Raw genomic sequence first — 6,000 nt, 5'->3', positions numbered from 1 at the left:
CAACTGCTGCAGGAGGAAACTGTATTTGTTTCTTGTCTAGCATGCTCTACCAGGCAGCATACAACATGCCGTAAGCTCTTTCGTAGGCGATTTGACCAGGCTTCGCTTTGGATCTGCCTTTTTTCGATCAGTTTCTCAGAGTGTGCTCTTTGTCCCCAGAGGAAGGAGTCTATATTCCAGCAGGACAACTGTGGGCACACGAGATGGCTAAAGGCTGGCATTGAGATGTTCAGCCTGAAGGGAGAAGGAACTGTAATACTTGCTGAGGAAAACCTGGTAACTCTCCAGAGAGCAGGAGACTTTTCCCTCAACCACTCCACAGCTGGAGAAGCATCCCCTTGCCTGGCAGATGTTTCTTCCATTTTAGATTCATCTGCCTCAGCTTGACCAAGGTCTGCAGGCTCATGTGCCACACAGTAATGGAAACGGTCCTTCTAGGAATACCCCTTCACTCCTGTAAAGCAAGCGATCCACTGGTTTTCAAAATACAAAAGTTAAGCAGTGACAGGGAGTGATCTTGAGCATTCACTCTCTCAACTATATTGCTGAATTACTAAAACAAGCCCCAGCAGGGTCCCCGGGCTAACGAGCACTCCCCTAAAAAGCTTCCAAGTTCGGTTTGGGAGTTAGTATGGCTGGGAAATTCATCCAGTTTGGGTATCTCCACCCCGTTTAAGAGGACAAGAGGGTTTAGCTGTATGGACATGGACTGTTCACGACGCTATGTCTCAGTGCCAGCAAACAGTCCCAGGCATAATTTATTAGCACAGTTGCAGCTTAGCTCTCTGTTAATTATGGCCTGTCAACCTACCTGCCAAACTGTACAGCTCCTCTTCAGATAGCTCCAGTGGAAATAAATCATTAGTGGAAGAGATCAAAGAGAAGAAGAGAAACTTTGCTGTGATTCCCCTTGCTTCTTGCATCCGCCACAGACCACAAGGTTACTAAGGTCAATAGTCATTTGTTTTCCTGCACAAATCCCTGTTTGGGAAGAGGTGGTCAGGGAGGTTACAAACTGCGGAACAGCACTCCCCCTCCTGACCACACTTATCGATCTCTCCTGTTAATTAGCCGAACTTGGTTATCAACATGAGGAAGCTCCTAATAAGACCCAGAGGGGTTTTTTTAATTCTAAAGAGACTTGATTACTGATGTGCACACAAATAGGTCAAGCTAGCAGATAGAATATAAAGCAGTTTTCTATCCCAAAGCATTCCTCTTGAAAAATCATGGTCAGTCTCGCACCAGTTTGTTTTCTTATTACAAGCAAATTTGGGGTGCACATCGCAGCTGACCAGATCTTTGCCTTTTCTTCTGCTGCAAGTGAAAAGCCAGGTGAACAGCATTACAAAGGCAAAACAAACTGTGAAAGGAGAAGCAGCTCCGCTGAAGAGATAGGAACAAGTCCTGCTACTATAGGAGTTTAAAAGATTCCTAATCCTCAGAAATCCCTGCCCCTTTCAGAAAACAAAAATAAAAAAGTCTTCAACAGATACTGACCTTGTCAATACAAAGAATCCATTCTGAGAGTAGGAAATGGGGGGAGAAAGATGAGCACTGTACAAAAAGCTGCCTGTCTGCCTCCATGTAGCTTACCTACCTAAAAATTTCCTTATATTTTTAGTGAACAGTGGTTTTTTTAATTCATTCTGACCTAGACTGTAACATACTATTCTACAAGAGGTGGATAGAGGGATTCACCTTCTGCAGCTCACAATGAATCAACATAAGTTTTTATTATTTCTTATGCAATTTTTCTCCACTGAATATTATTCTCATTATTAAAGGAATGGTATTTAGATAGTGAAATGATTAAAAAGATTTCATTTAATGTAGCATTTAACACAACACTTTTCTTTGGGGGATATTGCACTACTTTAATAAGCCACTGTTCTGCAAAGATGCATGAGCTTACCTTGCTGTACAGACCTCTCTGCTGGGTTCAGACCTTAGTTATGTTAAGTTCAAACTTTGACATTTTCCAGAAATGCTGCTTGGAACTTTATCCATATATTCAAAGGGGAGGAGGGATGAAGGGAGAGACAGCTGGTTCTTTTCCATTATTCTTTTTTATTAATTATTAATATTGACTAAATATTTGTTAAATTTATTTGCCATGTCTGAAGATTAATGTAAAGAGAATGTTTTAAGCAACATTCCTGCATCCTATTAGATTTGTAAGATCTAAAACCCTTGAACACATGAAGACACTTGGAAAATGAGGGGTTTTTTTGGTTGCCCAGAACAAGGGAAGGACGTCAGATGCAGTGGGGGAGTTCTCTCTCATTCCTCCAGTTTTGAATATTTAGCATATTGCTTTTTTTCATCCAAGCATTTTCTTAAGCCTTTAAGTAGCAGCTAGAGATTTAATGCATCTATATATGAACATACTGATAAAATAACCTTAAATTTATATAAGATTAAATTATACTTAAATTGTAAGATAAACTGGTTTTGCTTTTATCTGCTCCAGTTCCAGTCTCTTACAATGAGATAATTCAACTAGTTCCAGAGTGGGTGCCATCTGTATTTTAATTTATTATTAAATCCCCAAACTGTTAAGTATACACCAGAGGACACAAATCTAAATATAACACAGAGTTCTTGGAATCCATGTGAAGTTAATATTGTAAGAATATTGACACAAGATAATACAGTTTTCTTATTGCTGATTGCTACTACTTTCTCATTGCAAAATTTCAGCCTTTCCAAATAGCAGCTGAAGAGTGATCGTGCATACTGCAGATTACTGAAAGGAATTATATCCAAATGGAACAAAACTTTATCCTAAGCCAATGTAGAAGCCAGTCTTTGGGAACTAATGGCATTGCCTTCAACACTGAGTGCTTCCCTTCACCTGCTGTGAATCAGAAACATCCTTAGAAAGACAAATGTGTTGAGGGCTAAAACTAGGATGCTACTGAATGCAATTGCAAGCCTGATTTGGCAGTATGTCTTCCTGATGTTCCTCCCTGCAAAGACACAAGTGCAGCATCTCAGAGCTAGTTTCACAGAAGCACTCCCAGGGGCCAGACTTTCAGGCTGATTTTGCAAGCACAGGAATTTGAGAAGAGGTTTTTGACTTGTAAGCACACAGACATGGCGTCCCTTGTGCAAAATTGTTTTACAGAGTCAAATTCGGTCAGATCAAGAAGAAATGTATTTTGGAGGTCACAAGGCTGTGAGCCTACTTAATCTGCAGTCTCATATATACATATGTATGAACAACTGATTTCCTAACCTCTTTGTTCCATGCCTCCTCTCTCTTCCTGTACGTAGCACAAAGAGTACAAGCAAAATGTGTCAGCACTATCTCCTTCAGGATCATCTCAGACATATGCTGAGAGATCTCTAGAGCAAAGTGAGACCGTATATAGCAAGCAGCACTTTTGCTTTGCTGCATTACATTGCAGCTCCAGCTCACAAACTGCACGTGATTTAGGTTAGACAATTTAAGATGTTAGCAGGGAGCAGGTCTGGTTCACTGTCCAGTGTTTCAATAGTCACAGCCTTCACTTGTGATTTATGTTAAATTCAGTGTACTTCTGAGCTTGTTCTGCAGTCTGCATTTAAATGATGACATCTAGGTAGATTAAGGTTTGGCAAGATTTCAAGCAAAGTATATCAAATTTTAATTCTTCTGTCCCAAACTAGAGGTAAGCATGCCTGAGGCAACTCAGCAAGAGACAGTCCCCCTCCAAGAGCCATGAGGCCTGTATCACAGTGTCTTGATTCAGCATGAGTGAAGATTCCCGAGAGCTTCTGAGCTCAGAAATTAGTGGTAATCAGGATCAGGGAATTGCTGCTTTGCAGGAGATGATACCAGAGCACTCCCATTCTGATCCTCGCATGCCTCACTGAATGCTGGGCAAGACACAGTAATACAGATGCTAGTAGGTCAGAAGGCAAAGACACAGATCACCCCTCAGAAGCACCGGTAAACGTTCAGGTGTACCGGACGCTGAAGTGCTTTGGAGACCCTTGGTATATGGCTTCACACATCCTTTAGGCATCCAAGTACTTTAGGAAAACTAGTCTCTGGGTATCTAATAATAACAGGACTTCCAGTGTTCTTTGAGAAGCTCAAACAAATTATTTTCTTCTCTTGTGTTGGTAGCATTACTGTTGTGCTGCTACTGTTAAATACCCACTACCCTTAAACAACAGAAAAGGTAAAGCAGTTGCTGGGACTGCACAGGCCTGTAAATGCCTCACAGTGATTTCACAGTACTTAAAACATATATTTGCAAGTGTTTAGACATTTGCATTAATTGTCATTATTGTAGACACTTACCTCTATGAAGAAAAACACTCTGTCCTGAATAGCTGATATTCTGGTATTATTTTCACCTGATATTACTTTAAGCTGATACTTTAAAAAGAACAGTTTAATAACTTCAATGGCATTTACAAGAAAATTTTGGAATCAAATAATATATGATGTAGATACTTCATTTAAGCAATTAAATACAATTCAAAAATTCAAGTTTTGGGGACATGTCTAAGAAGTTACTTCATAAAATGGCAAAAATGCATATTCAGTAGCAGGATAAAAACAAAATTAGTCCGAGGTGTCACTTGGGATTTCATATTTTTCTTTCTTCTCTAGCTGTAACTTAACCAGGTCAGTGTTTGGAGATGCCTTTCTCCTCATCCATGATCTTCTTGCACAAATGACTATTCTGTAAATACGCAAAGCGCGTGCATTTCATTACAACCGCAGAGGGACAACAACAAATCCAAGGAACTGTGCATTTCTTTGACCCGCAGGGCTGCGTGTATGAACATGACCGTTTGCACTTCTGCTCTCTGCCCAGCCAAGATGCCCCATCGCGATACCAACCCCCCCAGCACCAGCCCTCACGCCAGCATCTTCTGCTCATTCCAGCTGGGCTCTTGCAGGCCAGGGCAAGGCGGGAGCAGACCAGCAGAAGTGCCTCTGAGGGAGCCGTGGCTCCCAGCTCCCGTTCAACTGCTGTCCTTGATATCTAACGGGCACGCAAGAGAAGATCGAGCCAGACTCTTCTCGGAGGTGCTCAGTGACAGGAGGGGAGACAATGGACACAAACTGCAACAGGAGAAATTCTGACAAAGTATGAGGAAATATTCTTTCATCATGAGGCTGGTCAAAGACTGGACCAGGTCACCCAGGCTTGTGGATCCTCCACCCTTGAAGATATTCAAGCCTCAACTAGACGTAGCCCTCGGGCAACCTGATCTATCTGGGTGTGGTCTGAGCAGGGGCTGGACTGGTTGACATCCCTTCCAATCTTCACTACTCTATAATGCTATGACCTGGAGACAAACTGCTTTTCAGAGGAGCTTCAGCTGATCAATATGATCTCACCTGTTTGAGACAGAAGTTCCCAACTTGGATAAGACTATGCTTAAATATTAGGTGAAATAGGCTTTTTTAGGAGAAAACTCAGCTCTTACTTAGGCAAATGCAATCCCACATTACACCTGTACAGCGCTTCCATCAAAGGTACCTGAAACACTGTAAATATTGTTAAGGATAATGATATCCATTATCAGAAAATATAACTTTCCTTTATTCAAGTTCCAAGCTGGTAAGAGGTGCTGATAAAAGGGAGGGATTATTTGCTCAGGCTCATGTCATGTTTTTGCAGCTATACATTTGGCTGATTCTAAGACACAGAAGTGGCTCATACGCAGTCAGCATGGAGCACAGGAAGAGGACACCAGGTACTTCTGCACTACACGCAACCCTAAAAGACTGAATCCCCAAGGACTTTTCCCCAAGCGAATATAATCCACATGACACAAATCTATCCATGCTTCACTACATGGCCACCTTTCCTGTACTGTTTATCAGAGCGGATATAATGAAGAAAAGTAGATTTGTACCAACATACCTGCCACTTATAAAAGCAAATTTCTGTCTTGCTTCAAGGTTAATATTCAGTAATCTTTATGAGTCTGCATTTTCTGCATTGTTAACACATTCTTCTGTGACTCCCTCTCCTTTTTCTACTTGGG

Source organism: Gymnogyps californianus, chromosome 2, assembly GCF_018139145.2.
Source record: "Gymnogyps californianus isolate 813 chromosome 2, ASM1813914v2, whole genome shotgun sequence".
In the NCBI taxonomy this organism is placed as follows: Eukaryota; Metazoa; Chordata; class Aves; order Accipitriformes; family Cathartidae; genus Gymnogyps; species Gymnogyps californianus.
The sequence above is the reverse complement of the archived record's forward strand: the minus strand, read 5'-3'. Positions refer to the sequence as shown.